Source organism: Pelophylax lessonae (genome assembly GCF_965119305.1).
Source record: "Pelophylax lessonae genome assembly, chromosome: 1".
NCBI lineage: Eukaryota > Metazoa > Chordata > Amphibia > Anura > Ranidae > Pelophylax > Pelophylax lessonae.
In genome coordinates this window covers 432090608-432116480 of record NC_138768.1, presented here as the reverse complement: position 1 = coordinate 432116480, position 25873 = coordinate 432090608, and the positions used below count along the sequence as shown (strand labels likewise).

General features: G+C 44.2%; 1 protein-coding gene across 4 annotated transcripts in view; it reads right to left on the bottom strand.

Annotated features, from left to right (window-relative positions):
• Positions 1–25873, bottom strand: part of PTBP3 (polypyrimidine tract binding protein 3) — a 207850-nt gene that overhangs the window by 118215 nt on the left and 63762 nt on the right. For 2 of the 4 annotated variants that reach the window (XM_082255860.1, XM_082255863.1), the window contains exon 1: positions 16756–17113. The exons of the other annotated variants lie outside the window; for them this stretch is intronic. The gene's annotated coding sequence lies outside the window, so the exon portion shown is untranslated. Of the gene's footprint in view, positions 1–16755; positions 17114–25873 lie in introns of those variants that run through there. 4 annotated transcript variants of the gene reach the window in all.

Genomic DNA, 25873 nt, shown 5'->3' with positions numbered 1-25873 from the left:
CAGAATAGACAGGATAAAACAGTCTTTAAACAATGCAGATGATAACCCCTCAGGTCCCACGGTGAGTATAACAAGCATGCTTCAGTGCATATACAGACTGATTTTACTGTTGCGGATTTAGTAACACTTTAATTACACAGGGCTGATGTCCAAATGTTATTACCATCTCAGTTCTTCATTAAATCCTTTTTTTTTTTTGACTGTCACTTTAACTAGTTTTAAAGCAGCATTCTCCCCTTTCTCTGCCTGCACTGAAGAGGTTAGTGGCCTATATGTCAGAACTTTCCACACAGTCAATACTTTCCGTGCTGATGCTCCAAGTATCAGGTTTGGAATACACGGATACAAAGCAGGTTGGGGGGGGGGTCTACATCACGAAACATATAAATACACAACATTTTTATTTATCTATTAGATTTAAGGCCATCTCCAATCAAAACTGATATCTGAGTGGTCAGTAATGGAGTAAATTATCAAACAGTCACCTTATATATTCCAGAAACCTCCCTGCAGCCACTGGAATCATCCAGAATTAGAAGCCAGCCAATGACCTGAATTGCCAGTTATCAAATCCAAAATATTCGCTTTGGTATATATATAAAAAAAAAAACCATGGAGAAAAACTAGCAAGCAAGATTGTAATAATTAACTATAACAACTTCCTTTCATAAAAGAAAAAGGACTCCAGGATCCTGCTCACTTAGCATTGCTAGATCCCTCTCACCAGTCTCAAATTAAACTGCTGTTAAAATATTTGAATTAATGCTTACTTTTGGAGTAGAAGATGACATCATCGGGCTCGTAAATTTCCAGTTTCCTTTATCGCTTGCTGCACAGGTACATGGGGAAAGGGCACTGCGTTTCCCAATTTGCAAAGGGAAATATACGTAGCAGTGGGCATCTGTACAGGAGAAGCTGCAGGCTCCTGATTACATTAATGACACCCATATAGCTGTCGTTGTGTAGTCCTTGTTCCAGTGGGTGGCTCAGACCAAAAGTCTAAGACTCCCATATCCACCCACTACTGAAAATAGAACTGCAGTGGGAAAGTTACAAGATTGGTGGCTGGGGGATAGCGGGCATAGTGGACGATGCGCCTAAACAAAAATTATGGACACAATTTCATGTCAACTAAGGGCCGGTTCACACCAGTGGGATGCCAAACATTGCATGTGATTCGCACCGCATTGCCGATCTCATGCGATGTCTGTGCAATGCCAATATAGCCATACAAACTGTATAGCTGAATTTGCATTGCATTCGGACCAAACTCATCAAGGACCCTTTTTTTTGTCCGCACCAGAATCAGATTGCATGGCTGTTCACACCCATGCGATCTAATTACTGTCCGGATTCACAGTTCGCACTGCGATCATATGTGGGGGTGTCTTTAACTTTGTATTGACAACCGCAGCATTTACAGCGATTCAGGTGCAATGCAGGAACCCGCATTGGACTCGCAGAGTTTTCCGCATCACAGCACACTTCCGCGTTTGCGGAGATCGCATGTAATTCAGAGCGCACTGTTCCTAATTACATGCGATCTGATGTGCGGATGCGAGTTCAGCCATACACTTTGTATGGCTGACTCTTACGACTCTCTGTGTAACATCATCTTTTACATTATACAAAATAATTTGGCTAACTTTACTGTTTAGTTTTTTTAATCTATTAAAAAAGTGTATTTTTTCCCAAAAAAAACTGCGTTTGAAAGACTTTATCGCAAATACACAGTGATATAAAAGACTGCAAGGCCATTGCAATCTCTCTCCATTTTATTCTCTAGGGCTTCTGCTAATTTATATATATATATATATATATATATATATATATATATATATATATATATATATATATATATATATATATATATATTAGAGCTGCACAATTAATCGTTAAAAAATCACGATCTCGATTCACCCCCCTGACGATCTTAGGGTCCATGTACACGGGACGCTGGAAATGGCCGTTTAGGAGCAGTTGGGCGTTTTTTTCAGAAGCTCCTGAACCCACCTACATTTTATCTTATCTGTCCATGTAAACCAGGTCGTTTACAGTCATTTGCAGGCAGTTGCGTTCAGGGACTTTTTTTAGAACGCAATTATTTGCGTTCGAACGTGTGTTTCCCGGCGTTTCAAATGCACAAACGCGACCGAACGCGTCTGAACGTGTCCGAACGCGATGACCCGCGTTTAGCGTTCGCGTTTTTCCATTTTAATGGGGAATAATTTTTTTGACCTCTAGGAACGCTTCTAAACGCAAACGCCCGTAAACGCCGCTAAACGCGGGTACAAACGCGACCGAACGGACGTTTCAAACGTCCTAAAAATTCCAGCATTCAAAGGGACTTTTAACAACGTCCCGTGTACATGGAGCCTTAAACTGCATGTCCTCGATTCTTAGCCTCGGTTTCCACTAGTGCGGCTACGAAGTCGTGCTACTTCTAGCACGACTTCGTAACAAAAGTAAACCGCGGCTTCAGTTAGACTTGTCCCTCATATATAGAGGGAAGTCGCGCTCAAAAGTAGTACACGATTTACTTTTGAGGTCGCGGCAACTGAAGCCGCGGCAGTGGAAACGTGCCCCATTGAAAACAATGGGTTTTGACTTGCTGTGCGACTTGACATGTATCAAGTCGCACTAGTGGAAACCGAGCCTTACTGAGCCGCTTTCTGCTCACTCACAGCTGTAAAAAAAAAAAAAAAAATTTCGCAAATGTTTATCAACATTGTTAAAGCTGCTAGATAAGTATAAACAAAATGCTTTACAATGTATCTTTTCTTTCTTTAGATCAAAGGAATGAACTTCCGGCTGTAAGGGAGAGCAGTTTAACCTCTTAAAGTATTTTTTGCTAGAAAATTACTTAGAACCCCCAAACATTATATATATTTTTTTAGCAGAGACTCTAGAGAATAAAATTGCAATCTTTTAAGTCACATGGTATTTGTGCAGAAGTCTTTCAAACGCAGTTTTTTGGGGAAAAAATACAAGTTAGCCCAATTGTTTTTTTATATAATGTAAAAGATGATGTTGCGCCGAGAATCGTGAGAGAATCGTGATCTTTATTCCAAGCAAAAAAATTGTGATTCTCATTTTAGCCAGAATCGTGCAGCTCTAATTATATATATATATATGTATGTATGTATGTTTGGGGGTTCTAAGTAATTTTCTACCAAAAAATGCTAAGTTTACCTTGTAAGCAACAAGTGTCAGAAAAAGGCTTAGTCTTTAAGAGGTTAAACTGCCCTCACTTACACACGGAAGTTCATTCCTTTGATCTAAGGCTACATTCACACCTGAGCGTAGCGTTTTTCGCGCGTTTTTTACCGCGATTTTACCGCGATTTTTGCGGCGTTTTTTACCGCGATTTTACCGCGATTTTTACCGCGATTTTTGTGCAGGCGTTTTTAGATTGAATAGAGATCAATGGAAAACGCCTGTAATCTGCCCAAAAAGAAGCTCATGTACTTTTTTGAGCGTTGGGCGTTTTGTATACAGCGTCAAAACGCTCAGATGTGAACAGGGGCCATTGAAATGAATAGGATTTGTCTTGTTGGGCGTTTTGAGAGCTGATCCTAGAGCAAAAAAACGCCCCAAAAACGCCCCAAAACGCCTAGATGTGAACGGAGCCTTAAAGTTGGAAATGATACCTTGTAAAATATTGTGTTTATAGTTCTCTAACAGCCTTAACAATGTTGATAAACATTTGCAGAGGCTTTTTTTTTTTTGACAGCTGTGAGTGAGCAGAGAACAGCTCTGTAAGAATTGAGAAAAAGCAGTTTTAGATCATGGGGGGGGGGGGGGGGGTGAATTGAGATTGCGTTTTTTAGCGATTAATCGTGCAGCTCTTTTGGTTCACTTACTGATGTTTAGGTTTTGTGCACCCATCCTGGATTATTAACCACCTCCGCTCCAGAAGGTTTTAGCCCCTCCATGACCAGGAGATTTTTTTGTGATTCAGTGCTGCGCTACTTTAACCACTTGGCACTGGCTGCACGCAAATATGCAGCCTCTCAGCTGGTGGGCCTTGGCACCGTGCGACCGCATATTTGCATGAATTAGCGTAAATACAGCTGTGCCAGGAGCAGGCACCCTGCGTGCAACCTGGCGGCTAACAGCGGTCACATGATCATAAACCCCGCCTCCCGGCATTCTAAACCTCTTAAAGGGCACTGTCGCAAAGAGGTTTAAACTTTGTTTTTTTTTTTGTTTTTGTTTTTTTTTTTTAGGGTACAAAAACACCATACTGCTTCCTTAAAGCATGTTATATAGCACAGTGCTTGTGCTGTGTTATTTGGCACCCAGTATCACCTAAAAAACCTGGCTGATCCTGTCAGTTTCCACCCTCCCCCCTGTAATTTGACCACAGTATATCATGGCTGCTGGGCCCTGACACCATGGTTAGTGTACGTGCCTCCGTCATCCGCAGCTCCTCTCTGTCTCCCGTGTCATCCTCCCCATCCCCTCCCTGCCTGTCTGCTGTGTCAACGCCCACCCCTCCACTCCTACTGCTCTCATATTTATTATAAAATAATCCCTTCCACTCTGCAATATAAAACTAAGGCCCTGTTCACACCTGAGCTTATTTCAGCTCGTAAAACGCTCATCAAGCAAAATCCCATTCATTTCAATGACCCTTCATATCTGAGCGTTTTGTCGCCGGAAGCAAAAACGCCTGAAGCTCAAAAAAGTACATGAGCTTCTTTTTTTGGCAGATTACAAGCATTTTTGTTAGATGTCAATGCCTGCCTCCAAACACCTGCAAAAACCGCCTGAAAAAAAGTCAGAAAAAACGCCTGAAATTGAAACACTCAGGTGTAAATGGAGCCTAAGTGCTCCTGTGCCTGTCTTCTAGAAAAAATTAATTGCTGATCTGTACCTATAGGAGAGCGGCTCCCAGCGATCACGTGACTGCTCAGCTCCCTCTCCTCTCTTCACCTCCTCCCCGCCTGACATCAGCGGCAGTGCTTGGCCCCGCCCACTGGAGCTGTCAGCCGGGCAGAGGAGAGAGCCAAGGTATCAGCTGATCGCCGCTCTCATATAGGTACAGATCGGCATATTTTTTCTATAAAACAGGCACAGGAGGACTTCGTGTTATATTACAGAGTGGATTAGATTATTTTTTTTAGTAGTGGGTTAACAGCCACTTTAACTGACAATTGCACAGTCATGCAGCACTGCACACAAACAAAATTTATATCTTTTTTCACACAAATAGAGCCTTCTTTTAGTGGTATTTGATCACCACTGGGGTTTTTAATATTTCAACGATAAAAACACTGAAATTTGTTTTAAAAAAAAAAAAAAGTATATTTTTGCAATCAGGAGCTTTCCGATCATATGACAGCCTATTTGCGGCGGTCGCATGGCAACTGAAACTGGCACTAAGGGGTTAATTAGAACCTTCAAATACAGTATCTATAATGTGAAAAAAAGACTATAGGCTTTTTTTAAAGGAAATTCGCATGTAAATGGGTTATGGAAGGTATTCTACATTTATATACACACAAGCATGCTTTGTCTATTTTCTTTCATTATGCTTAGAAATGCTTAGATATGCCATTGTGTCCAACTGTATTTTTTATTTTTTTGTTAAGAACAGAATTCAAAGCATATAAATGTATTTACAAAAATGTTCCATAGTCAAAGAAACAGTGAACCATTTTTTCTTTTGCTAAACAACATTTAAAATAAAAGTAGTCCTATTTCCCCATAAAAAGCATTAGCCTATCCCTGATGTCATTCTCTACTGCTCTATACCCTGAACTGCTAAGAAAAGCTGTTTTGGGACCCATTCAAACCATGTATGTTATTGTTAACAGACGTGATATCTTGCACTGAATGGGTGCATTAAGGGCCGGTTCAAATTTGTGCGAGTGCGGCGATTGCATGTAATTCGGAGCGCACTGCTGCTTCATTACATACAATCGGATGCAAATTCAGCCATACACTTTGTATGGCCGAATTCACACTGTATCCGCCCCAAACACGCACAGGACCCTTTTTTCCAGCCGCATCAAGATCGGATCGCACAGTGGCTCACACTTGTGCGATCCGATTCTGTGCGAACTTGCAGATCGCACTGCGATATGCGATCAAACTGGGGGTGTCGTTAACATTTAATGGACACCCCCAGCGTATCGCATATGGCAGTGTGAACTGCCAGATGTGCGTTTGCGATGCGGGAACAGGCTGCAAATTTGCAGCGTTCCCGCATCGCACAAGTGTGAACCGGGACTCAAGAGTTTGTAAAGATTCCTTTTTGTTTGCTTTATAAACAAAACAGGTTCTACTGTTTTCCACACAGCAGCCTGAATCCTCCTCTTCTTGGGTCCCCTGGCCCCTCCCCCCCGATGAGTGCCCCATAGCAAGTGGCTTGCTTGGGGTGCACTAATGCATGTGTACTATGAGACACGCACAGAGTGGCTCGGCCTCCCTCGACTGGCTGTGATTCATAGCAAAGGATGCCAATGGCTCTCCTCTACTCTTTCTCAGCCAACGAGGAGGCAGAGAACTGGGAGAGCTTCTGCTCTTGTGCACATAGCTGGATTGGGCTTAGGTAAGTATAAGGCCCTCATGCACACAGGACGTTTTTTAAGAAAAAAAAAAAAAAATAAGGGGTGCAAAACCAGTTCCGATGCCAAGAGAAAGCAGTTGTAAAAATTTGCTTATAGAAGAGTTTTGCATTGGCATTAAAGCGCAATTAGCCGCATTAGCATAAAGCAGCGTTTCTCTGCCTTCTTTTTCCCCCCCCACTTCCAAATCCAATTACTACAGGTTAAAACCCCTTGACGCGGCTAAGGCCTAATGCACACAGGGCGTTTGAAAAAAACGAGCTGCAAAGCCAGTTCAGGAAAAAGCAGCTGTAAAAACATGTAAAGCCATGTTTTTAGAAGCGTTTTGTATTGGTGTTAATGCATGTTTTAGCCACGTTTAGCAGCCTCTCTCTGCCCTCTTCCATTTTCCAACCACTACAGCTTAAAAACGTCTGACGGGGCCTAATGCTGTATGCGGCGTTAAGCAGCCTTTAGCAGCATCAGCCATTTTTACAGCTTAAACGCTGCTGCTCCAGAACGCGCTGGCTCTTTTTTTTTACAGCTCAAAAACGCCTATTCCACTTACAGCTCTTAAAATCCTGTGTGTGCGCCTTAAAATAACATAAAGGGGCGTTTTTTAAGCTGGAAAAAAAAAAAAACACACCTGACTTTTCTAAAAGCAGCTGTAAAAATGACCTGTGTGCATGAGGCCTAAAGATGAAAAACCTTCAGCCTTTAGAACCACTTTAAGGCAGCCTAATCATTATAAGGCTGGCAGCATACTTCAAGTGCACTAAAAAAATTGTTAGAAAAAAAATCAACTAGTCCCATCTGCCATCATGGCAGACAGACTTTTAGTTCTCAATGCATTTTTTCCTAAAAGGTGAACGTCGCCTTCAACATACTGTACCACAACAGACAGATGGTTCACATGCCTTCCAAACTTTTAGTTCTGTTCCGTAACATACATTTCAGTAATGGGTGTTACCACAACACCTGGGTCTTACATGGGCTCTCTCATACATGGCTACCAGCTGCTTTAGCCTTCAAATGACTGGTACTTGGGGGACCTTTAGGTTATGTTCATACTAGCTTTCACAATAAATTGTAGAGTTTACGTGTAGGCTAAAAGTAGAACTAAGGGCTAGACTTTACTTTCTAATATATACAATATCTCACAAAAGTGAGTACACCCCTCACATTTCTGTAAATATTTTATTATAACTTTTCATGTGACAACACTGAAGAAATGACACTTTGTTACAATGTAAAGTAGTGAGTGTACAGCTTGTATAAGTCCCGGTTCACACTGAGGCGACCTGTGAGGCGACCTGGTCGCCTCACAGGTCGCCGCCCATAGGGAAGCTGCGGACCCGTTCTAATAGGAGCGACACAAGTCGCTCCGACTTAGAAAAATGGTCCGGAGCTTCTTTGGGGCGACCAGGAGGCGACCGCCATAGACTTCAATGTTATGAAGTCCGTGGCGGCCGCTCCGAGGTCGCGGCGCGCTGCTCGCACCGCGACCTCGGAGGTCGCGGTGCGAAGTAGCTTTGCTCGTATGTGAACGGGCACTAACAGTGTGCATTTGCTGTTCCCTCTAAATAACAACACACAGCCGTTAATGTCTAAACCGCTGCCAACAAAAGTGAGTACACCCCTAAGTAAAAATGTCCAATTTGGGCACGAAGTGTCAATATTTTGTGTTGCCACCATTATTTTCCAGCACTGCCTTAACCCTCTTGGGCATGGAGTTCACCAGAGCTTCAAAGGTTGCCACTGGAGTCCTCTTCCACTCCTCCATGACCACATCACGGAGCTGGTGGATGTTAGAGACCTTGCACTCATCCACCTTCTGTTTGAGTATGCCCCACAGATGCTCAATAGGGTTTAGGTCTAGAGACATGCTTGGAAAAAGACAAAAGAAAAGGGGCGCACCGACCTAGTGCATTACCACTAAAACCATTTATTAAAATATTAAAAAGTATGCAATATACTCACAAAGCAGGTGTGAATGTACACACATCAACATATTGTACATAAAATCTCCAAGGTAGCCAAGGTCCCACACAAAGCTGAATGGCATGCAGTGTGCCACATGGGGCTGCTGTGGCTGGGCTGACACATTTCAGGGGCGAGCCCCCTTCCTCAGAGCCAAAAAAGTTGCTGCAACAATATGTTGATGTGTGTACATTCACACCTGCTTTGCGAGTATATTGCATATTTTAATAAATGATTTTAGTGGCAATGTACTAGGTCAGTGCGCCCCTTTTCTTTTGTCTTTTTCCCAGATGGTTCTGGATACCCTTGATCCTGAGGGGGCAGCAAGATCATAGGCTTGCTTTCGCCACCCGAGTCTGAAGTATCTTCCTTCCCTCCGTCATATTTCACTAGAGCGCAGGAGGATTGTTCTATTATGGAGACATGCTTGGCCAGTCCCATCACCTTTACCCTCAGCTTCTTTAGCAAGGCAGTGGTCGTCTTGGAGGTGTTTGGGGTCGTTATGTTGGAATACTGCCCTGTAGCCCAGTCGCCAAAGGATCATGCTCTGCTTCAGTATGTCACAGTACATGTTGGCATTCATGGTTCCCTCAATGAACTGTAGCTCCCCAGTGCAGGCAGCACTCTTGCAGCCACAGACCATAACACTCCCACCACCATGCTTGACTGTAGGCAAGACACACTTGTCTTTATACTCCTCACCTGGTTGCTACCACACACGCTTGACACCATCTGAACCAAATAGGTTTATCTTGGTCTCATCAGACCACAGGACATGGTTCCAGTAATCCATGTCCTTAGTCTGCTTGTCTTCAGCAAACTGTTTGTTTTGAGTGGAACCTGTCCTGTTAAACCGCTGTATGGTCTTGGCCACCGTGCTGCAGCCCAGTTTCAGGGTCTTGGCAATCTTCTTATAGCCTAGGCCATCTTTATGTAGAGCAACAATTCTTTTTTTCAGATCCTCAGAGTTCTTTGCCATGAGGTGCCATGTTGAACTTCCAGTGACCAGTATGAGAGAGTGAGAGCGATAACACCAAATTTAAACACACCTGCTCCCCATTTACATCGGAGACCTTAACACTAACGAGTCACGTGATACCAGGGAGGGAAGATGGCTAATTGGGCCCACTATAGACATTGTCACTTAGGGGTGTACTCACTTTTGTTACCAGCGGTTTAGACATTAATGGCTGTGTGTTGAGTTATTTTGAGGGGACAGCAAATTTACACTGTTATACAAGCTGTACACTCACTACTTTACATTGTGACAAAGCGTCATTTCTTCAGTGTTGTCACATGAAAAGATATAATAAAATATTTACAAAACATATGAGGGGTGTACTCACTTCTGTGAGATACTTTATCTTATAATTAAACCATACATGATCAATTAAGTGTAGCTGGGTAAACCAACCTGTACTACTGGTCTCTTATTGCCAACACTAGGGAAAAAAGTTCATTAATTTCAGCACATTTGCTAGCACAATTAATTTAAACTAGACAAAGCCCATTCCAGCAAGCATTTGCCAATACAATCCTAAGAGCAGCCGACTTTTTAACATAAAATAACCCTTCTGAGGATATTTTAATTACGCTTAGGCTTTTACAACTGGTCATTCTACAATAGCAAACTTCAAAGTGTTTAACATTAGTATTCAAAACAACAAATGACTTGGCATTGCAACAAAAAGGGCAACCCTGCTATACTTGCTGAACAGGAAGCTGATTTTGAATTTCCAAACAAAGCAGGCTGCCATTAAAATGAACATTTAGAACAATAGGTGACGTGACATGGACATGATATACTGCACACAGTCAAAAGTAGAAATGTTTTACCCATATTAGAAAGAGTAAAGTACAGGCTGCTTCAGTCGGATGGATGTGAAATGGATGGGCTATGAATATCGCAGACAAGCATGGGGGAGGCGATAGGTGGGAAGGATCACACCTGACATCTGAACACAAGATTTGCTGCTCTCATTTAGTAAATATGGTTCTGCCATTCTGCCTTGAGCTACGCAAGTGAACACTGGAGATCAATCGCCTGCTTTAGGACACATTCTGAGGATTTCATAAAGAGAGTGTCATAGAACCCATTTAGATTTGGGTCAGGCAGCAACACGGAAAGCAGTGACGCTTGCACCTGACTGAAGTCCCTGTCAGAGACAGAGTCTGTGTCTGCACTGAGGAAGAAATGTGCGCTCACTCCCATCCGCCCTCCCTGGCCATTGCACTCATCACAATGACAGGAGCATGGCCAAGCAGTTATTACCTACAGGGGGCCGTAGCCCATCAGGTTTGCATTACTTTTGGTTGACAGTAGGCAGAGCCACAGTTGCAATTCAGTCAAATAGCGGCTTTGGAATCCGCCCACTGTTGTGCGCTGTCAATCACAGGCAAAGTGGACCTAATGGGAAATTAGGCTAAATTCTCCATCATGATCCACTCATCCAGCAGGCACAGCAGCCAGGAATTTGAGTTGTCAAGTGGTCACAGCCCAATGTGGAACTCTTAAGCCTCGTACACACGCAACGAATTTCCGCCGACCGGTCGTCCGTCTTTTGTCCAGAGTGGTGTCTGTTGGTTGGAATGTGCTCTATACTGCACACAAATTTTCCCGCACGACAGAATTCTACTTCAGAAGTGAGGTCATGTGTTGGATTGCTTTGTGTTCTTTCATCTCTGAGCATGCCCAGTCTTGCTCATAAGGTTTTTCCCCATCAAAATCTGTACTAATGAGATGAAAATCGGACATGTTTTGACGGTCGACAAAAATTATATAGCCTGCACACCAGGATTTTTTCGGCCGAAAAGTCGGAGTCGGTTGTCTGAAGCACCATACTAAAGCCTCGTACACACAAGTGGAAATTCGGCCGGGAATTTTCGTCCGACGACCAATCTGCTGATTTTTCGGCTTGTTAGTATGGTGCTTCCGACAACCGACTTTTCGGCCGAAAAAATCCTGGTGTGCAGGCTATATAGTTTTTGTCGACCGTCAAAACATGTCCGATTTTCATCTCATTAGTACAGATTTCGATGGGGAAAAATCTAATGAGATCGGTCGTCGGACGAAATCTCCCGGGCCGAATTTCTACTCGTGTGTACGGGGCTTAAGACTAGTTCCCCATCAAGTCTGCATTGCCTGTGATTAACAACACATGACAGTGGGCAGATTCCATTGTATGGTGGCAAAGGAACAGCCCACTGCCAATCATATGCAAGACAGACCTGATGGGGAACTGGATTCTGGAGTTCCCCATCGGGCTCCGTCCACTGTCAGTTCAGGGTGACTTGCCTTACTGGTTGCTAGGACACAGGTGGCCTTTGTCCTAACAACCAAGAAAGTAAATATAAAATCCATGTAAACATAAAGATAACACAAAACAACCCCCTCCCCTCATATACCAACTGCAAGTTGGTCTTGATTACCACCAGTTTGTTTATCTGTGAACGGGCATAATTCTTTCAGAATCTGTCACAGCCATAGTGACAGATTTGAAACATGGCGGTATTAAGAACTACCTGAATGTGGCACATGTGCTGGTGCTTATTTTGAAATTAGTGCAAAGGCTTTCATGAATTAAAGAAGTTGTAAAGTCAAAAGGTATTTTTATCTTAATGCATTCTTTGCATTAAGATAAAAAAACCTGTGTGCAGCAGCCTCCCTCAGCCCCCCCTAACACATACCTGAGGTCCCTCTCTATCCAGCGAGGTCTACGAGTGTCTCAGCCATCCGAAATTCTCCTTCCTGATTGGCTGAGACACAGCAGTGGTGCCATTAACTACCGCTGCTGTCAAAGTCAGCTAGCCAATCAGGAGAGGGGCCAAGGCTGGGTCGCAGCTCTGTGTCTGAATGGACACAGGGAGCTGTGATTCGGCTCAAGTGCCCCCATAGCAAGCTGCTTGCTGTGGGGGCACTCAACAGGAGGGAGGGGCCAGGAGAGCTGAAGAGGGACCTGAGAAGAGGAGGATCTGGGCTGCCCTGTGCAGAACCACTGCAACAGAGCAGGTAAGTATAACATGTTTGTTATTTTTATAGAAAAAAAAAAACTCTACAAATCACTTTAAGTGGGGTACACACTATAAGAAAATCAGGCGCCCGTTTTTTTTTTTTTGTCGATATTTCACAGCAAGTCGAAATGGAGGAAGGAAACAAGGTACAAAAATGATTTTGTTGCTTACAGTTTCTGATCATGCACAGGCTTTCATTTCCAGTTTTTAATTGTATGGTAGCAGAAAATTTTCAATAAAAATGTATTATACAAAAATAAAAGCAGTAAACATTAAAATGAAGATCTCTGTTCCTGTACAGGAAATTTTTTGGAGTTTGTCCCTTAAAAAATGTTCGTTTGGAAGGTCGGAATCGGCTGTAAAAAGTTGTGTACACACTATATGAAAATCGTACGATCCTTCCTCAGTGTGTACAAGCCTTTAGGCACAGGTCACACTATCAAAAAACTGATCTTCTAGCTTTATTGAATTACCCTGATTGTAATAGCATGATCTTCATGGGCTACTTCTAGTCTCATGATCATAGTGATGGCTGCAGATAGCAGCTCTACAAATGAGTCAAATCACATATAGCAACTGCTTTTTCTGATCTGTTGACCAAGTCAAGCAATCGATTGTGCATGGTCAATTCCATATGCAATCATAGGATTTTATAGTACACCTAAAAGATTTTAAAGATTTGGATAGCGCTATAAGGGGTTAGAAATACTATCAGTTTCTTATTGCTGTCTGTAACCCTCTAAAGACCCATTCGTAGCACATGTTGGGCAGACTTGCACTAACCATAGGCAAGGAAATTAGACCTATCCCTATTGTTTCAGTTTAAACCACGTGTTGGAATGTGATGAAGAAAAAAAAAAAAGGAAGGATGCCGTTTTTTTTTTTACAGTATAGTTGCAACACACTACACCACTGTAATGAGGTTTGGTGCAAAAAGTTCAATGAAACGTCCTTTTGTTACTTTTCAATAAAGAAGAAAAAAATGAAAAGATATAATAAAATATTTTGTGATGCTTTGTTACAATGAATGGCACTACACAATGCACACCAGTGGGTGCTTGTTAGTTATACAACGCATAGTGTGCTCCTGCTGGTGTAAATAGGCCCCAAGTGAGATCTGCTCTCTAACTGTCCTGCTCACCAATGTCACCAGCAATAAAAGAAAATCAAAAATGTTGGGAGTTGTCACCAGGACAGGAATAGAGGAAAAATGTTCTAATGGGGATAATGGGACAACAATCTAATGCAGGGTTTCTCAACCAGGGTTCCATGGTAATTTTAATCCTCCCTCCCCTAATCTATTCCAAAAAGTTGATACATTTTTTTAAAGTGTATGCACAGCCAAAAAGTTTTTCTTCCTTTCAGATAATGTGGGAAAGAATTAGAACCCCTGTCAATTTGACTGCTATCTGGGGCTCCGTTATGCTGACCATTCACTGTTTTTGATAACCTAGCTGAAATTTAACCAGTGGGTAGCCCTGTCGCTCGCCTCCCACCCAACATCCCCTGACTTACAAATCGAAGGAGCTGGATGAACAAATTGTCAGCTGAACCATGCAAGCATCCAATCAGATGCAGCCACTGTTTAGGTACTTTGACAGCTGTCAAAATACAATAGCCGAAATTAGAGATTTGTCTATCCATGCTGTGTGGCATGGATAGACTCATTTGTTAGGGCTTGTTCACATTTGAGGTTAGTGGGGGGGGGGGGGGGGGGGAATCAGAAAAACCAGGTGGATAAGCTGCAGTTTTACCGCCCACCTACTGCTCACCGCTGTACACATGCCATGGCCAAACCCAAAGAGAACGTTGCTTTTGTCATGAAACCATACCGCAATAGCAATCACAATTGGTAACACCACAATTATAGGGTTGAATCAGGTGGAGAGGAGGAAAACCCACTGCCTGCCAAACTCTTCTGAAAAGCTATCTGGGTGTGGATCACTTTTCGGAGGAGTGGCAGGAAAAATCTCCCTCTTCCTGTCTGGAATAAGTGGTCAGCGGGACAGGAAGTGAAGGAGAAATCTCCCTCTTCCTGTCTGGAATAAGTGGTCAGCAGGACAGGAAGTGAAGGAGAAATCTCTCTCTTCCTGTCTGGAATAAGTGGTCAGCGGGACAGGAAGTGAAGGAGAAATCTCCCTCTTCCTGTCTGGAATAAGTGGTCAGCAGGACAGGAAGTGAAGGAGAAATCTCCCTTTTCCTGTCCGGAATAAGTGGTCAGCAGGACAGGAAGGGAATGAGAAATCTATCAGAAACAGGAGAGAAATAGAAATCCTTACCTACAGTAGGAGTAGGGGAAGGCTAGAATCGGGTCAGTGTCTGGTTGTGGATATTTCCTCACTTCCTACCTGGTGTTGTCAGCAGGACAGGAAGTGAGGCGAAATCACTCTTCCAGTCTGGAAATAAGTGGTCAGCAGGACAGGAAGTAAAGAAGAAATCTCGCTTCCTGTCTGGAAAAAGGTGGTCAGCTAACCAGCAGGACAGGATGTGAGGAGAAATTGCATTTCCTGTCTGGAAATAAGTTAGCAGGACAGGAATTGAAGGAGAAATCTCCCTCTTCCTGTCTGGAAATAAACTTGTCAGAATGACAGGAAGTGAGGAGAAATCGCTCTATCAGCTACACATGAGAAATAGAATTCCTTTCCCACAGTAGAGTGTGAGGGGGGGGGGGGGGGGAGACTAGAACCTGATCAGTGTCTGACTGTGGATATTTCCTCGCTTCCTGTCTGGTGTTGTGAACAGGACAGGAAGTGAAGGAGAAATCTATTTTCCTGTCTGGAAATAGGCTGTCAGCAGGACAGGAAGTAAAGGAAAAATCTATATCCGCAACAGGAGAGAAATGGCAATCCTTTTCTGCAGTAGAGTGAGGGAAGTCTAGAACCTGATCAAAGGATTGCTATTTCTCTCCTGTAGCGGATATAGATTTTTCCTTTACTTCCTGTCCTGCAAACAGCCTATTTCCAGACAGGAAAATAGATTTCTCCTTCACTTTCTGTCCTGCTGACAACACCAGACAGGAAGTGAGGAAATATCTGCAGTCAGACACTGATCAGGTTCTAGGCTTCCCTCACTCTACTGCAGAAGTGTCTGACTGCGGATATTTCCTCACTTCCAGTCTGGTGTTGTCAGGAGGACAGGGAGTGAAGGAGAAATCTCTCTTCCTGTCTAGAATAAGTGGTCAGCAGGACAGCAAGTGAAGGTGAAATCCCCCTCTTCCTGTCTGGAAATAGGCTGTCAGCAGGACAGGAAGTGAAATCTCTCTCTTCCTGTCTGGAAATAGGCTGTCAGCAGGACAGGAAGTGAAATCTCTCTCTTCCTGTCTGGAAATAGGCTGTCAGCAGGACAGGAAGTGAAATCTCTCTCTTCCTGTCTGGAAATAGGCTGTCAGCAGGACAGGAAGTGAAATCTCTCTCTTCCTGTCTGGAAATAGGCTGTCAGCAGGACAGGAAGTGAAATCTCTCTCTTCCTGTCTGGAAATAGGCTGTCGGCAGGACAGGAAGTGAAATCTCTCTCTTCCTGTCTGGAAATAGGCTGTCAGCAGGGCAGGAAGTGAAATCTCTCTCTTCCTGTCTGGAAATAGGTTGTCAGCAGGACAGAAAGTGAAGGGGAATCTCTCTCTTCCTGTCTGGAAATAAGCAGTCAGTAGGACAGGAAGTGAAGGATAAATCTCTCTCTTCCTGTCTAGAAATAGGCTGTCAGCAGGTCAGGAAGTGAAGGATAAATCTCTCTATCAGCAACAGGAGAGAAATAGCTATCCGTTCCTACAGTAGAGTGGGGGAAGGCTAGACTGGTCGGTGTCGAATTGCCGATATTTCCGCACTTCCTGTCTGGTGTTGTAAACAGGACAGGAAGTGACGGTAAGTCTCTCTAACGGAGCCCCGGATAGCGGTAGCGCTTTTCTTTCCAAAATGATTTAAAAAAAAAAAAAAGAATTTAGACTTGGAATGTAAGTAGAAGAGAAACTTGTGAGTTGTACAGAAGTGAAACATGGTGAATAAGAAGGAGAGTGTCCCCAGCCTGTGAGGTGTATAGAAGCTCTTCCTGCCTCCACCATGCACGCACTGTGTAAGACATGGAAGGAGGCAGCTCCTGGGTGAGGGATATGGTGGTGTCTCTCTCTCTCTCTCCTGTACTTTGTAGAAAAGTTCCCAGCACCCCTCCCTCCACACACACACACACACACACCCCTCTCCATTCCTCGGTGTACTACCTTTCACAAGTCGCCCGTCTGCTCCTGTGTACGGCACTCAGAAGAGGGGGCCAGGCAGACGACACGGTCCAGCCGCGGGAGAGGAAGACGAGCTGCCATGTAGGCCCGTATAGCTCGAGAAGAGGGAGGCAGCCGTAGATGTGAGAGGACAGAGATGGCCGGAGGGAAGCAGGACAGAAAAGAGGAAGCAGTACGAGCTGCACGCAGTAGATAAACAAATTGCCCTGACACAAAAGAGGGCTGTCATTTCACCCACACCGCACTACATGAATGGGAGGGGAGGGGACGAAAACACCCAGATCTCCCTCAACAGGTTTATGAGCGCTCTGCCATAGAAACACGCTTTGCTGCTACTGCCGCTTGGCTGTGGAAGGAGCAGCTGCTGGCCGGGGCCTGCTCGTGTTGTGTGAGACCAGGCACCCCCTGCATCCCTACCTACACAGTGACCCTTCCCCTCTCACACACACTATGAGAGCAGTCTCCAGTCACCTCACAACATATTACTGCCACACAAACAACACTAGGAGAGCAGAGTCTCCAGTCACCTCACAACATATTACTGCCACACAAACAACACTATGGGAGCAGAGTCTCCAGTCACCTCACAACATATTACTGCCACACAAACAACACTAGGAGAGCAGAGTCTCCAGTCACCTCACAACATATTACTGCCACACAAACAACACTATGGGAGCAGAGTCTCCAGTCACCTCACAACATATTACTGCCACACAAACAGCCCTGCAGCTTTAGGCCCCATTCACACGTTTTATTTGCACGTGTTTCCGCGCGTTGCACATGTCCATACCAGGCCAATTCTGGTATTCCTCTCCTACATGTAAAAATATAGATTTTAAAAAAATTATATTTTTAGAATGTTACATTACTCAGAAACCCCAAAACAAACTTTTTTTTTACGGCTTCCAGACTGCCCCACGTATAAATACTGCAGCAGTGCAAGATCCTGTACCTGTACATCTTTATTTCCGGGTCTGAGGCGCATGCGCGCCACCAGCGACCTGCTGTGATTGAACATAGCGGGGGCCAATCAGCAGGTCTGATGTTCACAGGCACCCAGCAATCATTCCCAAGAGGCAGAACTATGTAAACAAGGCAGATCACTGTTCTGTCAGAGGGGGGGGGGGGGGGGAAGATGGAGATCTTGTGTTTCTGCTGAGCAGGAACACAGCCCTGTCTTCCCCCAAAGCATCCCCACACGGTTAGCAAGCACTCCCAGGGAACACATTTAACCCTTTGATCGCCCCTGATGTTAACCCCTTTCCTGCCAGTGCCATCAGTACAGTGACAGTGCTTTTTTTTTTAAAGCAGTGATCACTGTATTGGGGTCACTGGTCCCCAAAAAGTGTCACTGAGCCTATGTTCACTGTTCACTGTAAACTGAGGCCAGTTTAAATTCAGCTGATCTTGCACGATTTCAAAACTTCATTTTCAATCCAACTTGGGGGGGGGGGGGCAATTTCACAGACATCTGTGCAGGTTCCTGCACAAATTGCGATCGAAAGTGCCGCCCCCCACCGAAATGACCAAAAGTAGTGCAGCAACTACTTTTGGGAACTGGTGCTGCACCGACAGTGCCAGTGTCGGCAAATTGGCTCAGATTTGATTCAAATCGGACCAATGGGAACGTGGGCTTCGTGTCAGGTTTGTCCACCGCAACGTCACCATTACTAGTAAAAAAAAAAAAAATACATAAATCCATTCCATAGTTTGTAGACGCGATAACTTTTGCACAAACCAATCAATATACACTTATTAGGATTTTGTTTTAACCAAACAAACATATATAGCAGAATACATATTGGCCTAAATTGATGAAGAAATTAGATTTTTTTTTTTTCCTTTTTTTTTTTTTATTGGATAGGTTTTATATCAGAAAGTAAAAAAATATACTGTATTTTTCGCTCCATAAGAGGCACTTTTTTCCTCCCCAAAAATGGGGGTAATGGTGCGTCTTATGGAGCGAATACTGACTAAATCCCTACATACTGGCCAGTATCCCTGAGACTCCGCTGTGTCCCCAAGTCTCCCCGCGGTGCCGTGTCCCAACTCCCAGCTCAGCTGTCAGTCTAGAACACAGGTGTCAAACACCAGGACCGTGGGCCGAATCCGGCCCGTCAGGCCATTTAATTTGGCCCTCGCACCCAGGGTTTCTTTTCAGCTGAAACGTGGTGGAACTCAGTTCTGCCACCTCTGGCTCCTGCAGATCCCTGCATGCACTCACGGTGGGGAATAGCCCTGCAAATGAGAGAGAGAGAGAGACGCGGAGCCACCTACACCCCTGGGAGGTACTAGAGCCAGGCAGATGAGATGTGAGGAACCTTTTGGGGGCACTCTGTACTCCACACACTCCTGAACTCTGCACACCGCATACTTCTCATCTCTGTACATAGTGCACCCATAAACCTTGCACTCTGTATATCATACACTCCTCAACCCTGCAGTCTGTACATAGCACACCCCTGAACCCTGCAATCGTTATGTAGCGCACTCCTGAACGCTACACTTTGTACACTGCATACTTCTAAGTATCCAAGGAGATGCATAGTCTTACAGATACAACCGGTCCTTTGAGGACGACCCTAATGCTGATGCGGCCCACAATGAAATTGAGTTTGACACCCCTGGTCTAGAACATAGCCGCTACTTCCTGTATATTTCCGGCTCATGTCGACTGCAAGGACTGGGAAAGGAAGGGGTGGGGGGCAGGTATGAGCCGCTCCGTGGCTGCATGGATCTGGCGGAGGAGTTCTGTCCTCCTCCTTTGCTCCTGACTACTGAAACAAGGTGAGGGCAACAATGAGAGGGTTTCCGCAGCTCTAGGAGAGGTGCAAGGGCCACATGAAGTAGCCTGGAAGGCACACTGGACACCTTTTCTGCCATTTTGCTATCTGCTCGGTGTCCAGTGTGTCCCTGAGCCTTTAAGGACTGGGCTACCTCTAGGCCCACCTGCCCTCTATCCATTAGAATGCATGTGCTTCGTTAAAGATTCTCATAAGTTTAGAAGGGTTAGGACTGCAGGTAATACAGGGTGCCGTGAAGGGGCTCTCCAGCTTACACATGAGTTTGCAACTATGTGCTAACTAAACCCCTGTTTTTAACGTATACTGCTAGACAGGTTCATTTGGTTGGTAAGCAAACTGGTTGGTGAGTGGATCTTGGAATTTTCTCTGGTTTTGTCTTAAAATAGTTAAAGCAGAAGTACAGCCTAATACCTTAAATTCTCCCCTGCAATCATTAATGTGAGCTTAGCTTAGCCTTATGTGCCAAAATGAACAAAATCCCAGTTTTTCTCCCTTTAGTTTGCAGTTTTCAGTGCTGTCACATGACTTCAATTCCTCTTCCTGCTGAGTCCAAGAGCAGCAAGTGGGTGTGGTTACAGAAAGCTAGTGACATCACTTCCAGGGAGGGACACTGTTCCTGTGTAGCCAGTGGACATACACAGAATGGAAGGAGCTGATCATAGGTTCCCGCCCAGTGTTCTCTCATCAGTGAGGATGCATTGTATGTCCTAATTCATGAGAAAATGAAGAAATAAAAAAAGAGGCAATCACACATGACCCCAGGTGGGGTGGTGGGGACTGTTAGTGTAGCTGGAAGTGCTCTGGGGTCTCAGCTCACAGTCTACAGTGATAACTATACAATAAAGGAATAGTACAGGCAACCACACCAAGTCTATTTTTTCAACTAGTGTGATTGGTCATGCGACTTTGGACACACAAAGTCGCATGACAAATCACAGCCCCACTGATTTCAATGGCACCCGTTCCCATCTATGCGACTTTAAAAAGGTGAAATAAATAAATAATTATTGCTAATTAAAAAGTTGCGCTCAACCAAATTACACTTAAAACCCCAAAAACTTGTATTAAAGTGCATATATAGTTATCAAAAAATATATAAAAGTGACTGTGCAAACACTAGACCGTACATAAAAATATATATTATTTTTCCAAGTGCAAATATGTGAATAAATAAATATATAAATATATTGCAATTAACTTTTTCCCATCCGCGCTACAGCCTATATACGGCTGCAGCGCGGACTTGAATTTTCGGGAGGCCGTTTTTAAACGGCCTCCCAGAAAGACTCTCCCCGCGCGCTCCCGCGAGCGCGCATCGGGGAGAATCTGTCTCGGCCGTGTCCCTTGGACACAGCCGATCACAGATCATGGTGAATGGCCAATCACAGTGGCCATTCACCACGTGATCAAGCCGTCCAATGAGAGATGATCTCATATGTAAACATATGAGATCATCTCTCATCGCCGGCGCTCCTTCCTCACACGGAGACTGCAGTGTGAGGAAGGAGGGGGAGCCTCACAGCGCCGGGGACACAGAGGAATGTAATCAGGGCACTGATCACCAGTGCCCTGATTACTAAAGGTAAAAAGCATACATAAATTGCCCCCCATCAGTGCCCACAGTGCCCGCCATCAGTGCCCCCCATCAATGCCCACAATCAGTGCCCATAGTGCTGTCAGTCAGTGCCCATCAGTGCCTGCTCATCTAGGCACTGATGAGCACTGACTGGCAGAACTATGGGCACTGATGGTGCTGCCCATCAAAGCTCATCAGTGCCGCCCATCAGTACTCATCAGTGCCACCCGTTAGTGTCCATCAGTGCCACCCGCCAGTGCCCATCAGTGCCGCCCGTCAGTGCCACCTCTGTGCCCAGCAGTGCCACCTCTCAGTGCTCATCGGTGCGGCATATTAGTACCTCCTCATCAGTGCCCATAAGTGCCACCTCATCAGTGCCCATCGGTGCAGCCTATCAGTGCCGCCTCATCAGCGCCCTTCAGTGAAGGAGAAAAATTTATTTTCAAAATTTACTCGCAGAAAATAAGAAAAACTTTTTTTTTTCAAAATTTTCTGTCTTTTTTCTTTTTTTTTGTAAAAAAATAAAAAACCCAGAGATGATTACATACCACCAAAAGAAAGCTCTATTTGTGTGAAAAAAATTATAAAAATTTCATATGGGTACAGTGTAGCATGACCGCGCAATTGTCATTCAAAGTGTGAGAGGGCTGAAAGCTAAAAATTGGTCTGGATGGGAAGGGTGTTTAAGTGCACAGAAGGCAAGTAGTTAATTTTAAGTCCACAATAAATCTCAATGGATAGATTAAATGTCCAATGTGGATAAATATATAGATGGTTAGTGATGATGATGCCAACACTCAGTGATGATGATGCCAATGTCAGCACCTCCACCAAAATGACAAGATCACCCGGTGTAAACTCAAGGCTTACCGGATAGAGTGGGCCCCTTAAATTACAGGGGGTCAACTCAAGCAGAGACAGGAAAACAATGGCGATTTCAGCCGAGAACCAGGATGGGAAGGCACCACCAATACACTTCAAGATAGACGCCTGTATATCTATCTCCTTAACATTAGGGATGGAGTTCACCTCTGCTGCAACTTCCAGCAATGTCTTCTCTCTCCGTCCTCCCAACTCCGGTCTATCTGGCAAGCCTTGAGTTTACACCGGGTGATTTTGTCATTTTGGTGGAGGTGCTGAAGCTCATTAGAGTGTTGGAATCATCATCACTAACCATCTATATATTTATCCACATGGGACATTTAATCTATCAATTGAGATTTATTGTGGACTTTCGAATAATTGCAATATATTTATTTATTCACATATTTGCACTTGGAAAAATAATATATATTTTTATGTACGGTCTAGTGTTTGCACAGTCACTTTTATATATATTTTTTGATGACTATATATGCACTTTAATACGTTTTTGGGGTTTTAAGTGTAATTTGGTTGAGCGCAACTTTTTAATTAGCAATAATTATTTATTTATTTCATTTCACGTTTATTACGCTTTGTTGCGGCTCCTGATAAGGTATCTTTTACCTACACTTTATTTTGCACTTTATGTAATAGTTCACACTATATAATTTTATTTACTTAATTAAAAAATGTCCTTTGCACTGGTTCTTGCTGGTGATTAGCACCATCATTTTTCCCAGACTTTAAAAAGGTGCTTGCACTACTTTGATGCAACTTTGATCCAGACTGTGTAAAGTTGGATCAAAGTTGCACTCTAAATCGCAATAGTGGAAACGTAGACTAACACTCCATTTCCACTAGTGTGGCTTGTCAGGGCCCAAAAATCCCAGGAACTGAAGTGCAAAACTTTAACCCCTTCCCCAGTCTGGGCAAGCCAACTGTCCAATACACTGTAGGCAACCTGCCTACACGCGTCTAACCACATTTGGAGTGTTATTAACAATGAATTGTTTTTTACTTGCATTCCCTGTGCATTTTGTTGCGCCTTCAGGAAATGCCAAGTGTGAATTCAAGACTGCATTCACACCTGAGCAGAGCGATTTTCAGGTATTTTTATTTGAGCCTTTTAGAAGTGTAAAACAAGTGTTTTACATGTGTATTCAGGCATGTTTTGGGCAACAGAAGGCCTCATGCACACAGGACATGTTGCTTTTACAGGCATTTGTCCTGGGTCAGTTTACTCCGCCTACCTCCAAATCCGTGAAAGGTCCAGGGAAAAAAAAAAAAAAAAAGGACTTTTTCCTTTTCCGTTCTTCTGGACCTAAACGTGACAAGATAGGAGGTAGCCTGATGTGAATAGACACAAGTCTGTTTACATAGAACCATCTTGGGTCTACTTGTATCGGCTGTGAAAAAACGTGGACGTGCACTGAACCGGTACAGATGTCAAACACTGACATCCGTCCAGTTCAGCTCCGAATCCGCTCTTCCATCCCCTGCTGAACAGAGCAGAGCAGCTGTGTGTGAAAGAGCCCTCACTGGGCCTCCACTGGAAAAAGAGGGATCCCCCTACCTCAGCAGACTAGAATTAAAGATGTGGAATTCATGGGGACCCTAAGGGGCTATTTACTAAAACTGGAGAGCACAAAATCTAGTGCAGATCTGCATAGTAACCAATCAGCTTTGAGGTTTTATTGCCAAAGCTTAAGGCCCCTTTCACACAGGCGGACCGTTCAGATCCGCCTGTCCGTTTTTTTGGCAGATCTGAACAGATGCCACATGCATCTCTATGGAGCATTGGATGTCAGCGGAGACATGTCCGCTAACATCCGATCCGATAAATCTGGACGGATGGAAACCCTATTTTGCATCCGTCAAGCGGATTGGATCGGATGAGAACGGACCCCCCATAGAGAACAGCGGGGACCTGACACCTCTGTCTCCGCACACAGCGCGGAGACAGAAGGCCCATACACACGTAGCGATTGTCGGCCGTAAATAGTCGGCCGCGGAACGATCGGCCGATTGTCGGCTTGTTAGTATGATGCTTCCGACAACCGACAGCGACTTTTCGGCCGAACAGAATTGGGTGTGCAGGCTATAAAATTTTTGTTGGCCGTCACCAGAACGGCCGATTGTTCGGAAGTCAGTACAGAATTCGGCCGACAAACAGCAGATTAGCAAGACTGGGCATGCTCTGAGAAAAAAAAAAGACACGGAAAGTTAACCATCACATGACATCACTTCTGCAGTCGGCTGTTGTTGGCCGACAAAATTCGTGTGCAGTCTTTAGCACTTTTCAGCCAACAGGACAGCACAGGACAAAAGACGGCCGATCATTCGGCCGACATTCGGTACGTATGTACGGGGCTAGACCTGCCATCTGGGGATCGGCAGATCGATCCCCTGCTGAGAAAAATGGAGTCCGCTGACGAACTCCCCTGTGTGAATGGGGCCTTATTGAACAAGCTGAAGTTAGAAGCTGATTGGCTACTATGCACGGCTGCACCACTTTTAGTAAAATTTCCACCTAACAACCTACATACAAAACACCTTCAATAGACATAATGCAGTGTGGGAGCCCTGGCACCGATTGGAAGAAGTGCAATTTGAACTTCCTTATCCTACGTCCTTTCACCGGTGGGTGTCTTGGAGGTTGATTAATTTACTGATCAGAACACGTTCCCATATTTTGTATTATCGAGTCTTTGGTTCTAGCTTCTTTCGGCTTTGTTTTGCCCGCTTTGCAACCAACACTCCGGCAAGATACCTCAAGCTGTAATATTACTATGTGCTTGAAAAGAGGATGTTTTTCATGTATCTACTGGCTATTTTGTAAAGTTGGGAGTTAAGTTTGTCATCTAGGCTACGTAGGTACCTATTGTCACAATTATTGCAATTAAGTATACTTTGCAGATTTTTCTGCCTGTCACCCTACCTTGCTTTACTGTTATCATTCCCCCTGTAATGCTATTAGATTGTAAGCTCTTATGAGCAGGGCCCTTTTAACACTCTTGTATTTTATTGTATTGTCTCCCTTTACATTGTAAAGTGCCAAGCAAACTGTTGGCACTGCATAAATCCTGTATAATAATATTCTGCTGGCATGTGTGTCCGAGTAGCCATTTGTGTTTCAAGTGTACATCACCGCGCAAAGCATTATATTTATGGAAAAAAACTAACAATTATAAAAAAAAAAAAAAAAAAAAAGCAAGAGCCCTTACTGGCATGAAAAGAAAATAAAGGAAAGAAAGCTTAACCTTCCTAGTGGTATTCCCAAGTGTGGCTTGGGGTTTTTCTTCAGTGCCAAAATCGGTAACCCCGAGCCACACTCGGGACTACCCCAGAATCAAACTCACCTTCCCTTGCGATCCCTCCCCCAGTCCTCCTGCTGTGTGATCCAGCCGATGCCGGCACCTTCTTTTCCGGTTCTCTTCCCCGCGTCGCGTCGCAGGGGGGTGGAACTGGCGGGAGATTAAAAAAAATAAAATAAAAAACAAATGACATGATACAGTGTAATCTGTTAGGATTACAATTTTGTATTATGCCATTTCACCACAGTTTTTCACCTAGTGGCTTTTCCAGTGCCCTGCCTGTACTTTTTGCGTTACTTTGTGCCTGGAAAATTGAGAACGTCCATGGCGTCCAAAAAGCGTTCTTTTAGCTCAAAAATGCTTTTGGACAAACTGGAAAACAGCGACGGGGAATCAGAAATATTTGAAGAACTGAGCGATAGTGATTCATGGGAAAATTCGTCATCAGGTACTAAAAGTGACAACAGCGACGATTCTGCGACTGAGCTCAGTGATGTGCAAACGTGGTGCTCTATTGACCGTGGTACAGATCAGGCAGC